The following is a 24,841-nucleotide window of genomic DNA, read 5'->3' on the forward strand; positions in this document are numbered from 1 at the left end:
CTTATAGAGGTTTACAAAATTATGAGGGGCATGGATAGGATAAATAGACAAAGTCATTTCCCTGGGGCTGGGGAGTCCAGAACTCGAGGATATATGTTTAGAGTAAGAGGGGAAAGATATGCAAGAGATCTAAGGGGCAACATTTTCACGCAGAGGGTGGTACATGTATGGAATGAGCTGCCAGAGGATGTGGTGGAGGCTGGTACAATTGCAACATTTAAGAGGCATTTGGATGGGTATATGAATAGGAAGGGTTTGGAGGGATATGGGCTGGGTGCTGACAGGTGGGACTAGATTGGGTTGGGATATCTGGTCGGCATGGACGGGTTGGACCGAAGGGTCTGTTTCCATGCTGTACATCTCTATAATTCTATGACTTGCATCTCAATAGTATCAGGAAAGTGCACTGTCATTTGAGAGCTCCTATTAACAGACAACCAGTGTGCTGGATGGAATTAAAGTCAGAAAGTGTGATGCTGGAAAAACACAGCCGATCAGGCAGCATCCGAGGACCAGGAGAGTTGACGTTTCGAGCATAAGCTCTTCTTCAAGAATGGGATGGGGGGAAGGGGACGGAGAGATAAATGGGAGGAGGGTATGGTTGTGGGAGTGGTAACTGGGAATGCGATAGGTAGATGAAGGTTGGGCGTGATGGTGATAGGTCGGAGCGGAGAGTAGACAGATACCTGGGAAGGAAGATGAACAGGTAGGAAAGTTCAAGAGGACAGGGGCGGATGTGGGAGGAGAGGGAATGAGGAAACTGATGGAATCAACATTGATTCCGTGTGATTGGAGGGTCCCCCATTCTGGTTCATATTGTGCACATCTGTAGCAAGTGTGGGTTTGGAATAATTGCTCCGAGTATCGCGTGAAAATTCTCGTGAGATCTTTGAACTCAATGTGTTCTTTCACATCGAAACTGAAAGCGGGTGGATTCCGGAAGTGCTGAGTGTGAATATGGCATCCAGACAGCAGCTCCTGAGACTGACCGAGGAGGTAATCTGTCCCATTTGCCTGGATTTCTTCACCGATCCGGTTACACTGGATTGTGGGCACAACTTCTGCCGCTCCTGTATCACCCAGAGTTGGGAAAAGAAGGAGATAAACTCCTGCCCGGAATGTCGAGAGGAGTTTCCGGAAAGAAACCTCAGGGTAAATCGGGCCTTAGCGAATCTGGCCGAGGAGGCTCGGAAATTAAAGCTGGATCCGAAAGAGACGGAAAGTAAACCTCACTGTGAGGAACATCAGGAAGATCTGAAGCTGTTTTGTCAAACTGACAAGAAATTGATCTGTGTGTTTTGTGTCACTGCGGAACACAGAGAGCACCGTTTCATCCCGATTAAAGAAGGAGTTAAAATATATAAGGTAAAGGGGGAGTGTTTTAAACGCTGTGAGTTGTGTCATGGTATCAAGGTCTGACATTTTCTTGTTGCGATTTTCTCTCCCAATTCCAGAATAAACTGAAATCTTCCTTAGATTTTCTCACAGAGAAGAAATCGACGGTTCTCCAAATGGAACTGACCCAGAAACGGAAGATTTCCGAAGTGAGGGTGAGCTCTCCCTGTGCTGATTCTCTGGGATCTGGGTTAGTTTTGTTCCCTTTATCGCGGGACATTAATGAGGTTTCACATTTCATTTGGTAGGAACAGGCGAGCAGTCTGCAGACCCACATCACATCCGAGTTCACTAAAATACACCAGATTCTCACTGAGAAAGAGCAGCGTTTACTCAGAGATCTCAGGGAAGAAGAGGAGAGGGTTGTAGAAACAATGGAGAAAAACCTTCGAGAAATTCAGGAGAATTTAAATTATGTTGAGGAGAAACTCTCAAAGTTGCAGAAACAGATGGAGCAAACGGACGAACTGATATTTCTGAGGGTGAGTACTGCCAGTCAGTTCCGTGAAACGTCACCTGGCTATAGAGTCAGATGTACAACACGGAAACATGCCCTTCAGTCCAACATATCCACGCCGACCAGATATCCTAACCGAATTCAGTCCTGTTTGCCAGCAGTTGGCTCACATCCCTCTAAACCTTTCCTATTCATGCCTTTTAAATGTTGCAACTGTACCAGTCTCCACCACTTTTTCTGGCAGCTCATTCCATACACGCACCACCCTCTGTGTGAAAAAGTTGCCCCCTTGGGCTCCTTTTATATCTTTCTAGTCTCACCCACATACCTATGTCTTCTAGTTCTGGACTCCCCCACCCCAGGGAAAAATATCTTGTCTATTTATCCTATCCATGCCCCTCATGATTATATAAACCTCTATCAGGTCACCCCTCAGCCTCAGGCACTCCAGGAAAAAGCCTCCAGGCTATTCAGCACCTCCCTCTCGCTCAAATCCTCCAACTCCGGCAACATCCTTGTAAACGTTTTTCTGAACCCTTTAAAGTTTAACAAAATCCTTCCAATACGAAGAAGAGCAGAGTTGTATGCAATTTTTTGAAAGTGTACTCATCACTGGCCTGTACTGCCGCAACATGATCTCACAACACTATAATCGGTGGTCTGAACAATAAAGGAAGGCATACCAAATGCTTTCTTCACTATCCTAATCTATCTGTGACTCTACTTTCAAGAACACCAAGGTCTACATGTTCAGAAACACGCCCCAGTACCTTACCATTAAGTGTATAAGTCCTGCTCTGATTTGCTTTTCCAAAATGCAGCACCTTTTCATTTATTGAAATTAAACTCTATCTGCCACTCCTCAGCCCATTTGTCCATCTGAACAGAAATAACTGATGAGAAAATGACAACAGGATCTTGATCAGACGGGCCAATGGGATGAGAAGTGGCAGATGGAGTTTAATTTAGATAAATGTGAGGTGCTGCACTTTGGGAAAGCAAATCTTAGCAGGACTTATAGACTTAATGGTAAGGTCCTAGGGAATGTTGCTGAACAAAGAGATCTTTAAGTGCAGGTTCATAGCAGGATATGGTAACATTAAGAGTCATAGAGATGTACAGCACGGAAACAGACACTTTGGTCCAACTTGTCCATGCCAAACCAGACATCCCAACTCAATCTAGTCCCACCTGCCTGCCAGCACCTGGCCCATATTCTTCCAAGCCCTTCCTATTCATAAACCTATCCAGATGCCTTTAAAGTGTTGCAATTGTACTAGCCTCCACCACTTCCTCTGGCAGCTCATTCCATGCATGTACCACGTTTTGCATGAACATGTTGCTCCTTAGGTCTCTTTCATATCTCCCCCTCTCACCCTAAACCTATGCTCTCCAGTTCTGGACTTCCCCCATGCCAGGGAAAAGACTTTGTCTATTTACCCTATCCATGCCCCTCATGATTTTATAAACCTCTATCAGGTCACCCCTCAGCCTCTGACGCTCCAGGGAAAACATCCCTAGTCTATTCAACTTCTCCCTTTCGCTCAAATCCTTCAACCCTGGCAACATCCTTGTAAATCTTTTCTGAACCCTTTCAAGTTTCACAACATCCTTCCCACAGGAAGGAAACCAGAATTGCATGCAATATTCCAAAAGTGGCCTAACTAATGTCCCATACAGCTATAACATGATGTTCCAAACCTGGACTCAATACTCTAATCAATAAAGGAACGTATACCAAATGCCGTCTTCACTATCCTATCTACCTGTGACTCTACTTTCAAGGAGCTATGAACCTGCACATCAAGATCTCTTTGTTCAGCAACATTCCCTAGGAGGAGAAAGTGAGGGCTGCAGATGCTGGAGATCAGAGCTGAAAATGTGTTGCTGGAAAAGTGCAGCAGGTCAGGCAGTAACCAAGGAACAGGAGAATCGACGTTTCGGGCATAAGCCTGTTCCTTGGATGCTGCCTGACCTGCTGCGCTTTTCCAGCAACATTCCCTAGGACCTTACCATTAAGTCTATAAGTCCTGCTAAGATTTGCTTTCCCAAAGTGCAGCACCTCACATTTTATCTAAATTAAACTCCATCTGCCACTTCTCATCCCATTGGCCCGTCTGATCAAGATCCTGTTGTCACTTTCTCATCAGTTATTTCTGTTCAGATGGACAAATGGGCTGAGGAGTGGCAGATAGAGTTTAATTTCAATAAATGAAAGGTGCTGCATTTTGGAAAAGCAAATCAGAGCAGGACTTATACACTCCTGAAATGGATAGGAGGAAAATTAAACTTGTTTTTTGTCTGAACTGTTCAGATGTTGTCACGGTTCAAAACTGCTCTCACACTGTCTACGGAATCTCAGTAATACCAAGATCCTCCGGGGAATGGGCTGTGAGGTTGATACTCATTTTGTAATTATCTCCTCGAACTCCCATGAGAATCCAGTTCCAGTTCCATGTGGAGAGTATGTGCGGGTCTGGTACGGAGGGAGTGTGAGAGTCACTGTGTTGGTGAGCGGGACTGATGGTCAGTTCCAGTTTATTTTACCCTCTCCTCAGTCTTCCTTTCAAAATATATCACTTCACATTTCCGTGTTGTCTGTCTCCTCCTGAAATCTGTTACTGCCATCCTCACTGTTTGTGATTCGTTTCTTTCAGGAGGAAGGATGTCGGAAGAGAAGGTAGGACATGCTCTTTACTGAAACTCTGCAGTTTGCTCAATAACTCAGGGATGGGTTATTATGGGTTTATTTCCTGATTATTGTCGCTGCTTTGAAATATTATTTAACTCCATTTGTGGTTCATATTCCAGCTTTGTTATAAGAAGATACTTACTGCAACTGAGTAGTAAGAGAAACGGAGATTTAGAGGACAAAAAAAGGCACTTCAGCCATTGAGTCTGTCAGTCAAAAACAAACGCCTCCCTTACCCCTTAAGTCTGCACCACTGGTTATTGATCCCTCCATCAAGGGGAAACATTCCTCTTGTCTGCATTTGTCTATGCCCATCATTATTTTGTACGTCATAATCAATCATGTCCACATTCAGTCTGCTCTGCTCCAAGGAAAATACCTTCAGTCTGTCTAATCTCTCTTCATAACTGAAACTCTTCCACCCAGAGAACATCCTGGTAAATCCCCTTTGCATCCTCTCCAGGGTAATCACATTCCTTCTGTGATGTGGATTCCAGAACTGCACAAAACACTCCAGCTGTGGCCTAACCAACACTTTATACAGTTCCATCATCACCATCCTGTATTTAAACTCTATGCCTTGATAAATAAATGCAACTGTCATATGTATTCTTAAACACTTTGTCTACCTATCTTAGTACATTCAGGGACCAGTGGGTATGCACACCAAGGTCAGACAATCTGACCAGCCTGTCACATTGTCTTATAATGCCAAGCTATCTTCCTCACTATTTAACAACTCAATATTTGTGAGATTCCATGTCCAGTGAAGTAGCTGGGCTTCCTCTTGAGCTAACACAGGTAACTTTGAGAACAGCAAAAGAATTAAGGGTTATGGTGAGAGTGCGCGAAGTGGAGCTGTGATCACAAAAAAGATAAGCCGTGATCATATTGAATGATAGCAGGCTGAATTGGACAGATGGCCTACACCTGCTCCTAATTCTTCTGTTCTTAGGTTCTAACCCACCAATTTTCCTACCATCCTCAAACTTACTGATCACTTCCTGCTTTCAAAGCTAATTCAGTTATACATACCACAAACAGCAAAGATCACAACACTGATTTCTGTGGATCCTCCCCAGACACCAGCTTCCAGTCACAAAACACATCTCTCAAACATCACTCACTGCTTCCTGCCACTTAGCCAATTTTGTGTCCAATCAGCCAATTTCCTTTGCCTTCCAGGACTTTTGATGTCACTGTCCGTCTCCCATGCAGGATGTTATCAAAAGCCTTGCTCAATCCAAGTAGCTTTGGTCAAATGCAGTGCCCTCATCTGGACTGCTGGTTATATTTTTGAAAAAATCAGTCAAGTTGGTCAGACATGACCTCCCCTTAACAAACCCATGCTCTCCCATTTTGAAGTGCACATAAATCATTCAAATAGATTCTATACCATTGTGGTCAGACTGACTGGCCTTTAGATTCCTGCTTTATCCCTTGCTCCATTCTTGAATAATGGTTCTACATTAACTGTCCATCGTTCCTTTGGCAATTCTCGTGGCTAGAGAGGAATTGAAAATTATTGCCAATGCCCCTGCTATTTTTAGTATTGCCTCATTCAACAGAGCTAGAGTTTGTGTTTCAATTTAGATCTTATTGTCACGTGTACTTAAGTACAGAAGTAAAGGAGTACGATGAATAGTGCATGATGTTGCCACACACGGTGCCATCTTTGATACAAAGATACATCATCTCTCTGTTACTACTTTGTAAATTTTTGTAATTGTTAAAAATGTAAGATTACAGATCTTCATAGAATAAGTGGAATAAATTACAAAATAAAGTAAGAGATATTTTCAGCTTTTATCTTTGTTTCACAAGCTCTTTATGTTACAGCAATAACACAGGCTGAAATTTTATCATCTCCTGTGGTGTGTGATATCTCGTAACTCATCTCTTATCAGGATATTGCTTTTTGTCTTTCCAAGTTGTGTTTAGTCTGGTTATGGAAACACATTTTTCCCTTAATTTTCTCCCTCATTTGCTGAATGACAAAACATGCTGAAACCTGACCAGATAAATCATTTATAACTTATTCCAACAAAGTGCAATTTGTTAACACGAATTGTCTGATATTTGCAGGATTAGCGAGAACAATTGGATATCACCAGCAGATGGCGCCTTGTCTCTTGGAAAGTACAACGGCCCTTTACAGTACACAATTTGGAGAGAAATGATGGATGACATTAACCCGGGTAAAAAACAGTTTAATATTCCTGATCGGCTGACACGTGTAACAGGACATTATCTGGAAAATATATTGTCACTTGAGGGCTTGTGTTAACAGACACCTAATGTGGATGAAATTAGACAGTTAATCAACAGAAGGGGCTGCAGAAACTCTACTGAGGAGATGCCGGTATTGGACTGGGGTGGACATAGTTAAATTTTTTTAACTCTGCCTACTGTAGTCACTGAAGGCTGTGATGATCCTCTTAAAATGTCCAAGGTTCAAAACAACAGCGATTAACATTCATATACTTAACATGATCACAAATTCTAAAACACAGCGCAGATATATGACAACTTCAATAATAGCGAGTAACAAGCAGTTTGGAGATCATGAGGCTGATAGATGGATCCCACTAACTGAGCAGTGAAGCTCTCCTGATCCCTCCATGAATTTGACCAGCGTCTCGATCTAATCTGATATTTGGGCTTCACTACAACATTCCTATTAGTTTTCCATGGATTTGTAGTGTGGAAAGATGTTGGGTGGTCCTTGAGGAACGGGTGGCAAATAATCTGTTCTTGCTTCCAGTGAGGAGAGAGTTTCATTGGGAGTGACAGTAACATGGGGTCATGGAGGGAGAAAGGAAACATAAAGGAACAATGTGCAAATCAAACTCACATCGTAGTCAGATAAATCATCACAGAAACTCAGACAAATTGTCTTTCACTTAAATCCCTTTGTACCCTGTTTTGCTCACGTATTGTATTGAATGAGTTGCTGAATCCATCAGAAAGGATTTCAGTGTAAGATGGGGGACAAACCCAGTTGTGTGAGCATCTCTTCTGGAGAGAAATGGGCTTTATCAACTGAGCTGAATTCAACTGTTTTTAGTCTTTGTTCTGATCTGCAGATTTGCTTTCTGATTTGTACTGAGAATGTCTTCTCAAGCCCACCTTCTGGTCTATTTACCCATGTCCTGTTTAACCGCTACTCACTGTTTCCCACACAAGCTTACAGTGTATAAACAGAGTTGTCATCATATCCACTTAAAGACTCTTTCCAGATTGTAGCAACCCAAGCTCTAACAGCCCATCCTGCATTCCTCTGAATTTGGAATTTTCTCTCAATTTACTTTCTTCTACAATGTGCTTCAATATTCTTCATTACCATAGGGGATCAAAAGACATGGGGAAAAGGTAGGTGAATGGATCTGAGAAACATATCACCATGATCATAGCAGAGTAGACCTGATGGGCCAAATGGCTTAATGCCACTCAACTGTCGCATGGTTATATGGTCTCACAGGATTAATTATGAAATCCATGCCCATCTCCATCACCTACTATTCGAACCACACCAGCCAGATTTTACGCACTCTGAGAGCACCACAATAGTCTTAATGTGGGATGTGGGGGTCACTTACACGATCAGGATTTCCTTCCCATTACTAGCTGCCAGCGGGAGGGAGAAGTACCATGTTTCCTTAAAATGATTCAACAGATACATTCGATGTGCTGAATGGCCTCTGTACTAGATTATTCTAATCTCCCTCTCCAATCCCACTCCATCCACTATTCATTCTTCCCTGCTCTTCCAGCATCACTTTCTCCTATTCCCTCAGTCGTCTTATCCCTTTCCCAGCTCTTGCTTATCCCTCCCTGCTGTTCTTTCTCCTTTTTTCCTCTACTGATCCCACTTAACCTCCCCAATATTTCCCACTCTTACTAACTCCTCCCCTTTGTTCCAAACCCTCTCCTCTCCCTCACATTTCCTCTCCCCCATTCTTCATCCATTCTTCTTTTTACACCCTCCCACTAATACCTCTCCCTACACTCCCATCGCCCTTTGTCTGATCTACCCCCACTCGTCCTCCCTTCCAAGCCTGCTCTTTCTTCTCTCATGTCCTGCTCTACAATCTCCTCTACCTTGCTCTGCTCTCCTTTTTCTCCCTGCCCAACCCCTCCCCACTCCCAATCTTCCATCCTCTCCGCCATATTTCCATCATCTCATTTCGGCACAACTCCCATGCAGCATTGTCCCTTCCTGCTCCCCATTCCTGCTCTTTCTACCTCACTCCCCTCCCTTCACACGATATTATTTTCCCTCCCAACAGCCACTCTTCCTTCCCCTACCATTCCACTATTTTTCCATTCCTCAATTTTCCCACCCCATAAAGTGCTCCCTTCCCCACACCTGCCTCTCCTCCCCCATTCTTTCACCCTCCTCTCTTGCTTCCTCTCCAACGCACTTTCTTGTCCCTCCCTCCACTCTCCCAATAACGTCCCATCCCCCTCTATTCCCTTCACTCATTCACTGTTCCGACTTGCTGCACACATTCCCCACTCTGTACACCACACTCTTCTGCCTTCCACTCTCTCCCCTACTGTTTCTTCCAATTCCCCCATTCTTCCCAACTTCTCCTCCGCTCTCCCTTGCCCTATCCGGCCCTTCCTTCTCCATTCTCCTCCCCATTCTTCGTACACGTTGCCTTCATTATCATCTCTGTTGTCTCTTCTCTCTGACGATGTAATTTGATCTCTCCCCCCAGCTCCAGCCTCTCTGACTCTGGATCCGAACACAGCACATCCCCTACTCATCCTGTCTGAGGACCGGACCAGTGTGAGACTCGGTGACACGGAGCAACCACTCCCTGACTCCCTGGAGAGATTTGATCTCTTGCCTTTTGTCCTGGGATCAGAGGGATTCATATCAAGGGGGCACTACTGGGAGGTGGAGGTGGGGGAGAAGACCTGGTGGATTCTGGGAGTGGCCCGAGAGTCTGTGAAGAGGAAATGGGGATTCAGACTGAACCCGGAGACCGGACTGTGGACTGTGGGGTTGTATCCCAGAGATGGTTATTTTGCCGCCACCTCCCCCTCACTGACCCCTCTCTCCCCGAGTGAGAATCCCCGGAGGATCGGGGTTTTCCTGGACTATGAGGGTGGACAGGTGTCATTTTACAATGCGGACACCATGTCCCATCTCCACACTTTCACCCACACCTTCACTGAGAGGCTCTTTCCCATCTTCAATCCGGGATTGAATGACGGCGGGAAAAACTCCGCCCCGCTGACAATCTGCAGGATTAAAGGGCACTGACAGATCCATCCCATAATTTCACCCCGTCCGCTTGCCTCCTGCCAAATTTAAACTGATGGGTGTGGATGTCAGTCACAGGTGGAGGGAGAAGCCAAGTTAACATTCCGGGAATAAACCCTGTATCGGAACTGGGAACTGAAAGATCAGCAAATTGCTGTGTAGAGCTGGGGGAAAGAAGAAATAAATATAAGTCCAATTGTAGAGTTAAAAATCACACAACACCAGATTATAGTCCAAAAGGTTTGTTTGGAAGCACTACCTTTCGGAGCACTGGTCTTTCATCAGGTGGTTGTGGAGAGTCAGTGGGGTCTTTCCAGAGGGTACACCAGATCATGTCACTGCAAGGCAGAGAGAGACAATGAGATCCAGAAAGAGGTGGGGAAGTGAAGGCAATGAATACAAGAATTCCTTGAATCACTGTTATTCCCACCTTCACAGTGATGAGGTGGTCTTGGTTTCCAGTGGACGGAGGTTCAAATCTTTGAAATTTGAACAATTGAGTAAATTTGGATGGTTTAGCTGGCTTCCACACCACTTCTAAACACACAGCAATGTAGTTGACTCTTAATGCTGACTGGGCATTCAGTTCTGAGCAATACCAACACTGACATCTCATCAATGATTTTACCAAAGAAGACTGGAGGGGAGACCAGATGCTGTTGTGATTCACGTCACTCTTCAGTTTGGACTCAGGCAGTGAGCACGTGCAATTCCCATGTTGCCTGGCCCACTGAGTACTTCCATCATTTTCTGTTGATATTAATGGCTCATTGGTTTGATTCCTGTAATTATGATAGCACTGTCAGTTTGTTAAACTTAAAATTCTCAACCTATTACAATAATGTCAGTGATTAAATAATGCTGGCCATTCAAATGGATCTGCCCAGGTTTGTAAATATTAATCAGAACATCACGTTCACGTGGGTACTCTGTAATAAAATTGATGGTAAGGGAACTTATGTATATGTGATGTCTCCTGCTGTGAATATTGTTGATAATCTGTACTGAATGTGCTATATAAATTGATTTGGGTACGTACACCATTCCTGTAGAATGTTGAACAACATGAAACCCAGTTCACTCGAATTTAAGTATTCATTGGTTGCTGGGTTTCTGGTCAATCTCATCATCTGTTTACTTCAGTGAAATCATTCTTAAATCATGATGTTGTGATTACTTGTTTTTTTTTTGCAAAGTATTAAAGCACTCTTGTTAAACTGCACAGGCTCAGGCACGAGAGAGCACATTGAGAGTCAGACACAGACCGAGTGAGTATATAGTTGAGGGCATTTGGAGGTAGTGCGAGACTAGAACTGGTTCATGTTTTGTTTTTCCATTTTAAAAGTTTGAAATTTGGTCACCTCAGTCATGAAAAGGTCGCTGACCCAGCTGCCTGAGGGACAGTAATCTGCTGAAGCCTGAACAGGGTCTCAATAGGTGGTGATTACTGTTAAAGCTCAATATATCGGAGTCAGCTGTATTTAACGAATGAATGATTTTGAATGAATAATTTTACTATTACCTATATGTTCCAGTGCAAACACAATAAAATGCAGTGAAAAACTTCCACTGTCCACTGGTACCATTTTGCATAGTTTATAATAATTTACAAAAGAGACTCCATAACTGTTTCAAAACCACCAACAACAGATCCACTCAACGTCAAAGTCGCCTCTCTTCGGATCATTTGGCGCTAGGCCTAACTCGCTGATTCAGGCTGCCATGTTCGCCCATCTGCCAGCCACCTCCTGGACACAGCTCCAGGCTCACCAGCCTCTGCCATACTCCCAACCCAAACAAAACACCTTCCTACCAACTTCCCCAATGATGCCAAAATAAAAATGGGAAAAGGGAAAAACAAAGAAGCAGGCAGAGTGAACCTTGGATGCTGCCGTCAGACTCTTGAAATGAAAGTTTTCTGTATTTCGTACTTTCAAAAGGAAGTGAAAGTGAAAAAGAGAAAGGCTGTGAGAGGTTGTAAAGCACTGACCATGAAAGTTGTTTGGTATGCTTTCCTTTATTGGTCAGAATATTGAGTATAGGAGCTTGCAGGTCATGTTGTGGCTGTATAGGATGTTGGTCACGGCACTTTGGAATATTACGTGCAATTCTGATCTCCTTCCTATCGGAAAAATATTGTGAAACTTGAAATGGTTTAGAACAGATTTACAGGGGTGTTGCAAGTGTTGCAATTTGAGCTATAAGGAGATGCTGAATAGGTTGGGGCTGCTTTCCCTGGAGCATCGGAGGCTGAGGGGTGACCTTATAGAGGGTCATAAAATCATGAGGTGCATGGATAGGATAAAGAGTCAGTCTTTTCCCTAGGGTGGAGAAGTCTAGAAGGAGAAGGCATAGGTCCATGGTGAGGGAGGGAAGATACAAAAGAGACCTAAGGGGCAACTTTTTTATGCAGAGGGTCGTGCACGTATGGAATGAGCTGCCAGAGGAAGTGGTGGAGGCTGGTACAATTGCAACACTTAAAAGACATCTGGATGGGTAGATGAACAGGAAGGGTTTGCAGGGAAAAGGGCCGGATGCTGGCAGTGGGACCAGATTAGGTTGGGATATCGGGTTTGGAGTGGATGATTTGGCCCGAAGAGTCTGCTTCCATGCTGTACATTTCTGACATTCTGACTCTATGACTGCACAGAGTGTGAAGATAGACGAGTGAAGCTATGGCCTGTGTCACTACCTACTGATAACACATTGCTCCTGACCAACCAATCCCAACTGTTATTTCACAGGGATGGAAAACCTCTTTCTGTGCTGGTTGTTCTCGGTATTTAATCCCTGTCTGTTTGCATGAGTGTATCCCTTTCCACACAGACACAGCAGATGAATGGTTACCTTGCTGGTGTAGCTGCAGATGAGTTGACTGAGTTAACCCCTTTAAGAGGGGATATGTGGAAGCAAACTCTGCACTGTCAGGAAAAACAGGAGTGAGACAAAGCCCTACAGATCAAGGAATTCGGAGGCAGTTCGGGAACTCACGGCACAGTAGAAAAGGTGCATTTTGTTTGGTTTATTGGCACATCGTTTGGAAATAATTTTTCAACAGGACATATTGAAGCCTAGCACAACAGAGTGACAGCACACGCTCATTGGTTGGTAATAGCTGCTAATGTGACCAAAATAGAGACATCGGAGCACCGAAGTGTTGTATCTGCAAGATGTGGGGGATCCATTCTGGTTCAAAATGGGCACATTTGCTGCTCGGTTGGTTTGGAATAAACTGAAAGCTGTTTGAATCCGGAAGTGCTGAGTGTGATCATGGCTTCCAGACAGCAGCTCCTGAGACTAACCGAGGAGACAATTTGTCCCATTTGTCTGGATTTCTTCACCGATCCGGTTACACTGGATTGTGGGCACAACTTCTGCCGCTCCTGTATCACCCAGAGTTGGGAAAAGAAGGAGATAAACTCCTGCCCGGTCTGTAGAGAGGTGTTTCCGGAAAGAAACCTCAGGGTAAATCGGGCCTTAGCGAATCTGGCCGAGGATAAAGCTGGATCCGAAAGAGAAGGAAAGTAAACCTCACTGTGAGAAACATCAGAGAGAACTGGAGCTGTTTTGTGAAACTGACAAGAAATTGGTCTGTGTGATGTGTGTCACTGCACCGGAACACAGAGAGCACCGCTTCATACAGATTAAAGAAGGAGTTAAAGTGTACAAGATAAAGAGGAAATGTTTAAAAGCTGTGAATTGTGTCCCAGTTTCAAGGTCTGACAGTTTCATGCTGCGATTTCTCTTCCAATTCCAGGCTTAACTGAAATCTGCCTTAAATTCTCTCACAGAGAAGAGATCGGCGGTTCTCCAAGCTGAACTGACCCAGAAACGGAAGATTTCCGAAGTGAGGGTGAGCTCTACCTGTGCTGATTTTCTGGGATATCGGTTAGTTTTGTTTCCTTTATCGCGGGACATTAATGAGGTTTCACATTTTCATTTGGTAGGAACAGGCGAGCAGTCTGCAGACCCACATCACATCCGAGTTCACTAAAATGCACCAGATTCTCACTGAGAAAGAGCAGCGTTTACTCAGAGATCTCAGGGAAGAAGAGGAGAGGATTGTAGAACCAATGGAGAAAAACCTTCGAGAGATTCAGGAGAATTTAAATTATATTCAGGAGAAACTCTCAAAGTTACAGAAACAGATGGAGCAAAAAGACGAGCTGATATTTCTGAAGGTGAGGGAATATAGTGCGGGTCAGTTCCCTGAAACGTCGCCCGGTTACAAAATAACTGATGTGAAATGTTTAATTCATGTTGCTCAATTGAAATGGACAGGAGGAAAATTCAGCTGGGTTGTTGTCCGAGCGGTTCTGCTGTTGTCACGGTACAAAAACCGCTCTCACACTGTCTGCAGAATCTCGGGAATACAGACATTCTCCCTGGAATGGGTTGTGATGTTTTTACTTGTTTTCTTATCTCCATGTTCCACCAAGTTTAATTATCTCCTGGAAATCCCATTATAATCCAGTTCCAGTTCCATGTGGAGAATGTGTGGGTGTGTCTGGTACAGTGGGAGTGTGAGAGTCACTGTGTTAGTGAGCGGGACTGATGGTCAGTTCCAGTTTATTTTACCGTCTCCTCAATCTTCTTTCCAAAATCTATCACTTCACACTTCCGCGTTGTGTCTGCTAATTTCAGCAGCCTGTCTGTCTCCTCCTGAAATCTGTTACTGCCAGCCTCACTGTTTGTGATTCATTTCTTTCAGGAGGAAGCTTGTCGGAAGAGAAGGTAGGACATGCTCTTTACTGAAACTCTGCAGTTTGCTCAATAACTCAGGGACGGGTTATTATGGGGTTATTTCCTGGTTATTATCGGCGCTATAAAGCGTTATTTAACTCCGTTTGTGGTTCACACTGTTATAAAAAAAAAACTTACTGCAACTAAGTAGAAAGATGAATGGAGAATTAAGGGACAAAAATAAGCCCTTCGGCCCATTGAGTCCGTGTGAGTCAAAAACAAATGCCTCCCTTTTCTCGTCTTATTTCCAACACTTGGCACATTGCCTGGTACACCATGGACAACTGCACGTCTAAATGCTTCTGAAATGTTTTGAGGGTTTCAAACATTTTGCATTCTTACTGACAGTGAATTCAGGTTTTCACTACTTCCTGTGGTGAAAAAAACATGCCTCACACCCCCTCCCAGCCTACTCTTCCCATCCCCCATACACACCTTAAATCTGCCCCCCTGGTTATTGATCCCTCAGTCAAGGGGAACCATTTGTCTATGCTCATCATTATTTTGTACATCATAATCATGTCCACAATCAGTCTCCTCTGTTCCAAGGAAAACAACTTCAGTCCGTCTAATCTCTCTTCATAACTGAAACTCTTCAGCCCACATCATTATTTTGTACATCATAATCATGTCCACAATCAATCAGTCTCCTCTGCTCCAAGGAAAACAACTTCAGTCCGTCTAATCTCTCTTCATAACTGAAACTCTTCAGCCCAGAGAACATCCTGGTAAATCCGCTTTACACCCTCTTTGTTGCAATCACATCCCTTCTGTAATCTGGATTCCAGAACTGCACATAACACTCGAGCTGTGGCCCAAAACACACTTTATACACTTGCAGCATTACCATCCTGTACTTAAGCTCTGTGTCTCGACAAAGAAACACAACAATGTCATATGCATTTTAAGTCACTTTGTCTACCTATCTGAGTACCTTCAGTGACCAGTGGATATACACACCAAGGTCCCACTGATCCTGTGATTCCCAGGGTCCTTCCTTTCTACATACATTCACTTGCCTGGTTTATCCTGCACAACTGCAACAACTCACACTTGCTCAGACAGAATGTCTGATCAGTGGTGAATGACAATCTAACCAGCCTGTCTATATCCTCCTGTAATCCCAAACTATCCTCCTCACTAATTAACAACCCAATATCTGTGAGATTCCATGTCCAGTGAAGTACTTGAGGCTTCCTCTTTGTTTTTAAGCTCAAATAGATAATTCCTTTGCTGTTCAAAAAGTTAAGGGTTACGATGCCAGTACAGATAAGTAAAGCCAAGGCCATAAAAGGTCAGCCATGATCATATTGAATGGCACAGCAGACTCAATGGGGCAGATGGCCTGCTCTTGTTTCTTATGCCATTGAGCCATAAAGATATACAGCACAGAAACAGACCCTTCTGTCCAACTCATCCATACCGACCGGATATCCTAACCTTATCTAGTGCCATTTGTCAGCTCTTGCAGATATCAGGGACTTCCTTCACAACTCACTCCTCCCGCATTGGGCAGTAGTGTCATTGCCACTGCTGCTGCTGCCTCTGATCTCCACCCGCTGCCTCCAGAACACACCCAGTCAGAAACCTGCACATAGTTTTCATTCACAGGACCCACTCACAGCTTCCAATCACTTGGTGCACACTGCACCTTACTCTCACCACCAGCTGCCTCAGAGGTCACGCCAAGAGAACGAACCGGGCTGCCGAAAAATCTCCCAATCTGATCTGAGCCTGTTGTGGGCTAACAAGGCACTGAAGCATCAGGCCGAGGCACTGGGCTGAGAGAACACCACAGGCCACTAAACCAAGAAGAAAGAAGAAAAGGAAACAAATCCGAAGATGGAATCAAAAGGAGGAAAAGAAAAGAAACAGACAGAGCACCAGCTGGAGCATCCTACTCCTCCACCATCTTGATTTTTGCCTGGGATACATTTCATCTGGCCCTGGGGACTTATTTACCTTTCAGCCAGTCAGTGCAATCACAGTATCCTTTGCTGTCTATTCTTAATTTTTAAAACTAAATCATTGTTTCTTTACCTGATTTCTACAACTACATTGTGTCAGTTTTCATGATGGCACAGACAATGTATTCATTTCAAATCATGTCTTCACCCTCTGGTTCCGTGCATAAACTAACACTATGGACCTGAATGGACCCCACTCTTTCCCCAGTTCTCATTTGATCCTTCAACAATTGATGTATTCTAAACCAAGCTACCAGCATATGGCCCATACCAATATATGCTCTAGTGCTTCAAGTGTTTATCCACATAGTTCTTAAATATCTTGTGTTCTTGCCACTATCACCCTTTTAGGCAATGAGTTCTCCATACTATCGACATTCTCAGTAAAATAGGATTTTCTCACACCTCTTCAGCGCCTTACTATCAGTCTGTGACCTGGTTAATATCCCCTCTACTCCACATCTCCCACTTTATACGCCTCCCAGAACTTTGCACACTTCAACTGGGACCCTCCCTCAAGTCTTTCTGCTCTCAGGAAAATAACTCCACCTTATCAAGTCTCTCTATTCAGCTGAATTGCTCCTGCCCAGGCTTCATCCTGCACTCCCTCCAGTGCATTCACATCATTCCAGGAGTGACATGACCAGACTTCACACAGTACTCCAGCTTTGGCTAAATTCTTATTCAGCTTCAGCATAACAGCCCTTGTATTCAATGCTTCAACTAATATCTGAACCCAAATTCATTCTTAACTACTTATATGCCTGTCCTGCTGTGTTATCATATGTGGACATCCACACCTAAGATTCCTCTGATCCTCTCTACTTCCCAAGCTCCAACCATTTAATGTGTACTTCCTTGCCCTGTTAACAGTCTGAAAATGCATCAGCTCACACTTTTTTAAGAATTAAATTCCACTTGCCACTGCTCAGTCCATCTGACCTGACCATCTTCATCATCCTGTACTGTAACATTTTCCTCCTTGCAATTTACCACATTACCAACTTTTGTGCCAATGCAAATATACTGATGATACCTTCTTTATTCAACTCTAAAGCATTAATGTACTCAACAAACAGAACGGGACACAGAATTGAACTCTCATATTATGACAATGTAAACTTCACAGTATTAATAACTGTTCATGGATTTAAATAATCAGCAATAACTCCTTCTGGGATGAGCTGTTTCTTGACATGAATGGTGCAAGGAGAAAGTGATATGAAGGAATTAAAAGCAACATGTGAATTAACCATCTGACAAGAAGTAGACAAAAACAAGCTGTCCTCTGGGAGAGGGGAGATAATAATTGCTTGATAATCTGTCTTATGACAAATAGATAATTAATTCTACCTGCAGAAATAGTTTTGAAGGGGCTAATTGCAGGAAAAGTTGTGTTTCAAACAGACAGCTAACCCTAAATGAAGCAAGATACAGGGGAGCTACTTCTGATAAGATACAGACTTGAGGTTCTTGGAAATGCAATCAATGTTTGGGGATGAAATAATCAATTGAATCATCAGTAGTGCCACACTACAAACTTGGAAGTGAAGAAATTCCATAGGAATTGAACAATAGAACAAGTTAGTCGCAGAAATTCGAAGGAAGCACTGCATAAGGATCAAACCCTGGACACTTTCAGAGTGGGTCATCAGATTCCATCATCAGGTAATGGCCAAGTTGTGTTAGGAGGCTTAACTTGCAAGTTTAGGTCATTATTTCAGTTCTTTACTGTGAGATTTCTTAAGTAGCTGAATTAAAGGTAACCTTTTTGGATTTATCCACAATGATATACCACGGGACAAAGGCTTCCCTCCGAAAATTGCCCTCTGCTTCCTCCACTCAGTCAATTTGGATGCAATTTACCAAATTACCCTGGATTCAGTCTGGGATATCTTTCATCTGAGTTGAGGGCTTCGTTCATTTTCAAGACTGTTAAAAGTACAAATACCTCTCTTCTCTCTGATGCTAACTAATTCAAGTATATCACAGGTTCCCACCAGATTTATAGACCCACATTATCTTTTTAAACCGTGGATGCAGATGCAAAGTAATCATTTAAAACCACATCGATATCTTCTGGCTTCATACATTGCCATTTTGGTCTTTAACAGGCCCTAAGCTTTCCTTAGTTATTCTCATGCTCCTGATAAACTTAGGAAACATCTTTTGGAGTGTCCTTAAAGTTACCCTTAGTGTCTTCTCATGTTAGCTGTTCGCTCTTCTAATTTGTTTTTGAAGCAACCTCATACACTTTCGATATTCCTGGAGCCATTTGCTTTTTTTTATCAAGCATCAGTATGTCTCATAAGATTCCTTTGTTTCTCTTAACCAATCCCTTTGTATATCCTTTTACATCAAGGGTCTCGAGTTTGTTTGTCCCACCCTTCACCTTTACAAGTACATGTTGGCCTTATTAGATTAGTATCAGATTGTATAAAGCTTACTTACAGTTTTGTAATCAAAGTACCTGTACATAATATAACCTGGTTCAGAACTGGAGATGATCACTGACCTGATTTTGGGCAGTTTGTGTGATGGTGGCCATTTCCCTGTTCCTGAGACAGTCACATGGCCCATTTTTTTCAGTAGATGGATATCCATGTTTGGGGTCAGACCTGGCTCATGGGAAGACTGGCGTGGTTATTGGAGGTCAGTCAACTTAGCTGCAGGATATCTCTGCAGGATATCCTGAGGATGGTGTCCTGGGCCCAACCATCTTTAGCTGCTTCAGCAATGATCTAGTCTCCATCATAAGGACAGAATTTGTAATGTTTGATAGTAATTGTGTAATATTTGGTAGCATTAAGGAACTCTCAAGTAAGGAAACAGTCCTCACCCAAGTGCAGCAAGACATATATAATATCCAGGCATAGGCTGGAAATGGGCAAAAATATTTGGATCAGACAAATGGCAATCTCGAAAAGCAACAATCTACCCACTGTCCCTTCATATTACCCCTGTACCATCATCCACATCTAAGAAAGCACATGCAATGTACCTTAGTGACTACTGCCCAGTGGCTCTGACCTCAATAATCGTGAAGTCCTTCGAGAGATTGATAATGGCCCCCATAAATACCCGTCTCCCAGCCTGCCTCGATCCTCTACAGTTTGTCTACTGCCTTATCTTTGAAAGTTGCCACCCAGGTAAATAGGGCGGTGAAGAAGGCATATGGCGTACTGGCTTTTGTTGGTAGAGGAATTGAGTTCCGGAGTACTGACCATTATGGTTAGCAAGTACTGGTTCCAAATTTTAGTTTTCCAGAGGGGGCCTACACATTCAATCATAACCCGCATGAAAAGTTACAAGGGGGCATAGCTTTAAATTAAGGGGGGGGGGGGTAGTTATAGGACAGATGTTAGGGGTAGGTCCTTTACTCAGCGAGTCGTGAGTTCATGGAATGCCCTGCCAGTAGCAGTGGTGGACTCTCCCTCATTATGGGCATTTAAGCGGGCATTGGATAGGCATATGGAGGATAGTGGGCTAATGTAGGTTAGGTGGGCTTGGATCGGCGCAACATCGAGGGCCAAAGGGCCTGTACTGCGCTGTATTCTTCTATGTTCTATGTTCTATAATAGTTACATAGCAGCTGCCATATCTCTAGCCCTGTACTCTTCCCTGGAACACCTGGTTAACAAGTACATCTACATCAGATTTCTGCTCACTGATGACAGCTCGGTCTTCAACACCATTATCCCCTCCAGACTGATCTCAAACTGCATAACTACAGCTTCAGCTCCACTCTTTGCAAGTGGATTCTCATCTTTCTGACCCAAAGACTGCAATCAGTGAAGATAAGCAACTGCACTTCCTCCACAATACTGCACAACACAAGAGCTCCTCAAGGATGTATCCTCAGCCCTGTACTGTACTCCCTGTCCATCCATGATGGTGTTGCCAATTCCAAATGAATGGCATCTACAAATTTGCTGATGGCACAACCATAGTAGTACCAATCTGTAACAACGACGAGTCAAAACATAGAAGGGAGATAGATGGCTTGGTGACATGGTTCAATGAGAACAATCTTTCTCTCTCAACGTTAGCAAAACAAAAGAACATGGACTTCAGAAAGAAAGGAGGAGAACATCTTTGGGGTGCCCTTTGGGGTGGCACGGTGGCTTAGTGGTTAGCACTACTGCCTCATAGCACTAGGGATCCAGTTTCAATTCCTGCCTCAGGCAACTGTCTGTGTGGCGTTTGCGCATCCCCCCCCAAATCTGCACGGGTTTCATCTGTGTGCTCTGGTTTCCTCCCACAATCCAAGATGTGCAGGTCAGGTAAATTGGTCATGCTAAATTGCCCATAGTGTTAAGTGCATTAGTCAGAGTAAATATAGGGTAGGGGCCTGGGTCTGTGGGTTACTCTTCGGAGGGTTGTTGTGGACTTGTTGGGCCAATGGGTCTGTTTTAATATTGCAGGGAATCAAGTCTTAAAAAAAACACATCCCCACCTCCATCAACAGAACTGAGGGTGGAAAGTGTCAGGTTCCTTGGAGTGACAATAACCTACAATCTGTTCTGGACTTCCCACATTGGTGCAATGGTCAAGAAGGCACAACAATGCCTCTTCCTCAGTTGGCTCAGAAAATTTGGCATGTCCATAAGTTCCCTCAACAACTTCTACAGATGTGCCATTGAAAGCATACTGTCAGGGTGCATAAAAGGACTGGTATGGCAATTGCTGTGTACAGGACTGTAAGAAACTACAGAACGTGCACAGCCCACACCATCACAGAAGTCAATCTTCCATCCATGTACTCCATTGACACAGCTCACTGCCACTGTAAGGCTGTCAACATCATCAAAGACCCATCACACCCCAGTATTGATCTCCCACAGCCTCTTCCATCAGGCAGAAGATACGAAAGCCTGAACGCACACACCATCCTAGCAGGTTCAGGAACAGTTTCTTCCTGGCTGTTATGAGAACAATGAATTAACTCTCTAGCCTCAAATCATGCTCATCGTGTTAATGGTAATCTCACCTCATGCACATCCTGTACACTATAACCTGTATGACTCTAAGTTTTTTTTGATCTGTTCATCCTTGCTTATTATGATCTGTCTGTACTGTTCATAAACAAGGCTTTTCACTGCACTTCAGTACAAGTGAGACAAAATTCATAGAAGCCCCCATTTTCCACACCATGGGGTTTAACATTGAGCAGTAACTGAACTACACTTCTAATAAAAGTACTTTGGCTAAGACCAGGCCTGAAGATAGGAATACTGGACTAAGTAACTCATCTAACTCCCCAAAATCTGTCCACTATTGTGGGTAAGTCACCGCAAGTTACCTTTCCTTCAGCTCATTATTGAGAATTCTCACACATGAAATACTGAAACAATGATTCAAACTTTACTGCATGTAGCAACCAAAATAAGGACCCTCAAGTAAACAACTTAAGCCTCCACTTAGCTATTACTCGATAAATGGTGAAATTTAGCTGTGATTCCTACCAACTGAGAGGGAGAAAATGAACACTGCAGATGCTGGAGATCAGAGCCAAGGAGTGTGGTTCCCAAAAAGCACAGCCGGTCAGGAATGGCCAAAACATAGATTCTCCTGCTCCTTGGATGCTGCCTGATAGGCTGTGCTTCTCCAGCACCATACACTTTGACGTCCAACGAACAGTTCCTGTCTCTGAATGGAATGTAGAATCCATACAGGTTGAAAACATGTCATTCAGCCTAATGAGTCCACACTGGCCCAATGGAGGACATCCCAACCCCATCTCTTTAACTCCACATTTCCTATGGCTACCCCGCCTAGCTTGCATACCCCTGGACATAATGGGCAAGTTAACATGACTAATCCACCTAACCTGCACATCTTTGGACTGAGAGAGGAAACCAGAGCACCCAAAATTAACCCACACAGACATTCTGAGAATGTGCAAATTCCACACAGTCACCCAAGGCTGGAATTGACCTCAGGTTCCTGGCATTGTGAGGTAGCAATGTTAACCACTGAGACACTGTGCCATCCCATTCCCAAATATCTAGGATTTGAACCTTGTGCAGTGTTGTTCGCCAGAGTTCTGCTGAAGAAGAATTTGTGCATATTTTTTGATCCTTAAGGTCATTGATGTGGCACAGTTGATAATTGTCTTGATTCTTTGATCCAAAATGTTGATTACTCTTTGGAGTGCTTGAGTCTGCAATTTGCTTCCTTATCAGAAGGAAGTCCTCTGTTCCTTGTTATATTTGACCTCAACTGTCTGTTTGAAGACCTAGACTATCTTGCAATTGACTCCTTAAATTATTCAGCACGGCTGTTACTTATCCTTGTGGCATAAAGCAGCCAGTTATCGAGCAGTTATCAAAACAGTTTTGTTTGTGTAGCCTTGATTCCTTATTTTTCCACACATGACTGATTACTTTCAATCTCCCATGTAACAGCTTGTCTTTGTCCCTGAGCAATTTACTGCAAACAGATAGAGTTATTGCTGATCTGTTTGTGTGTAACAGTTTATCTTTGTTGATCTTTTAGTCCATGATTATCTACTAAAATTCTGAAGTTTATAGTTTCACACTACCATCTTTAACACAAAAGTAAAGATTGTGATGAAATCCTGCCCATTTGGCAGCATGATGAGTTTAGCTCCAGCAACACTCAAGCAGCTTGATACCATCCAGAATGAAGCAGTCCATCATCCACAAAATATCCTATCCCTCCACCACTGACACTCAGTAGCAGTACTGTGTGACAAGATGCCTGCAGAATTTCTTCAAAGATCTGGAGATACCACCTTGCAAACTAATGACCACTTTCACCGAGAAGTATCAGGGCAACAAATACATAGAGTCAGAGATGTACAGCATGGAAACAGACCCTTCAGTCCAACCCGTCCATGACGACCAGATATCCCAACCCTATCTAATCCCACCTGTCAGCACCCGGCCCATATCCCGCCAAACCCTTCCTATTCAAATAGCCATCCAACCATCGCATGCAGGTTCCCCTACAAGCCACTCATCACCCTGACTTGGAAATGTATTGCCATTTCTTCACAGTCGCTGAGTCAAAATCCTGGACTTTACTCACAAACAGAATTGTGGTCTAACTACAGCACTTGGCCTGCAGTGGTTCAAGCAGGCAGCTCACCACCACCTTCTCAAAGGAAACTGATGACAGGCAATAAGTACTGGTCCAGCCAAGGGATGTCCATGTCTCATGAGTGAATTTCAATTAAAAAAAACCCCTGCATGGATCTTGGCCAGCCTGAGCAATCACACTCTCAAGAGCGTGAGAGTCATTCTTTTTATACTACACCTCGCATTGTATGTTAACCAACATGACAGGAAAATTCTATACTTGCACTGCCCCTTTACTGTAATATGAGGACTCAAGTCATTTTCACAGGAGAACTAGAAAGCAAAACGTGACACGGCGATTTTAATACAAATGACTGGTTTAGGTTTTAGAGCATTTTAAAGGAGAAATGTGAAATGGAAGGGCTCAGGGAGGGAATTCCAGAGCTGAGGGACTCAGCAGCTGAAAGTCTACCCTCCAATAATGGACAGACTGAAATCAGAGATGGTCAAGATTCCGGAAGTACAGCAGCAGAATGCTCCGAGGGTTGTGGGACCCGTCTATTACCCAGTTGCATATGAGGTTTTTAGTTGTTTTCTCGTGTTTTTTTTTCCTTGTTCCACAAGTTCCGTTTATATTACAGCAAGAGCACAGACGGAACTTTTAAAATCTCCTTTGGTGTGAGAGGTCTCAGTAATTAATGTTATCAGATGTGTGTGGCTTTTTATCTTTACAGGATATGGTTTTCCACCTGTACTGCTGCATTTCCAAGTTATGGTTTGTTTGGTCATGGCTTTTGGACTTAATTTTTTCCCACATTTGCTGAAAGATAAAATCTGCTGAAAGCTTGACTATATAAGTCATTTGTAACATTTGTTAAACCAAATTGTCTCATATTTACAGGATTAGCGAGCATAACTGGACATCACCAGCAGATGGCTCCCTGTCTATTGGAAAGTACAAAGGTCCTTTACAGTACACAGTTTGGAGAGAAATGATGGATGACATTAACCTGGGTAAAATACATGCTCATCTTACCGATTGCAAATCCAGCTGACAGTTTGTATCACAATATTAGCAGGAAAACATTGTCACATGAAAGCTAGTGTACTGGATGGAATTGAGAGTTTAGTCAACAGAAAGGGCTGCAGAAGCAATCTACTCTGCTACTCTGATGAGGAGGTGACGGGTGTTGAACGGGATGGACAAGATGAATTTTGTTTTAACTTTGTCTACTCTAGACACTGAAGGCTGTGACGATCCTCTTGTGC

General features: G+C 43.5%; 1 pseudogene; it reads left to right on the forward strand.

Annotated features, from left to right (window-relative positions):
* The first annotated feature begins 727 nt into the window (after positions 1–727).
* Positions 728–24,841, forward strand: part of LOC122541446 — a 29,850-nt pseudogene continuing 5,736 nt past the window's right edge.

Source organism: Chiloscyllium plagiosum, chromosome 37 (assembly GCF_004010195.1).
Source record: "Chiloscyllium plagiosum isolate BGI_BamShark_2017 chromosome 37, ASM401019v2, whole genome shotgun sequence".
NCBI lineage: Eukaryota > Metazoa > Chordata > Chondrichthyes > Orectolobiformes > Hemiscylliidae > Chiloscyllium > Chiloscyllium plagiosum.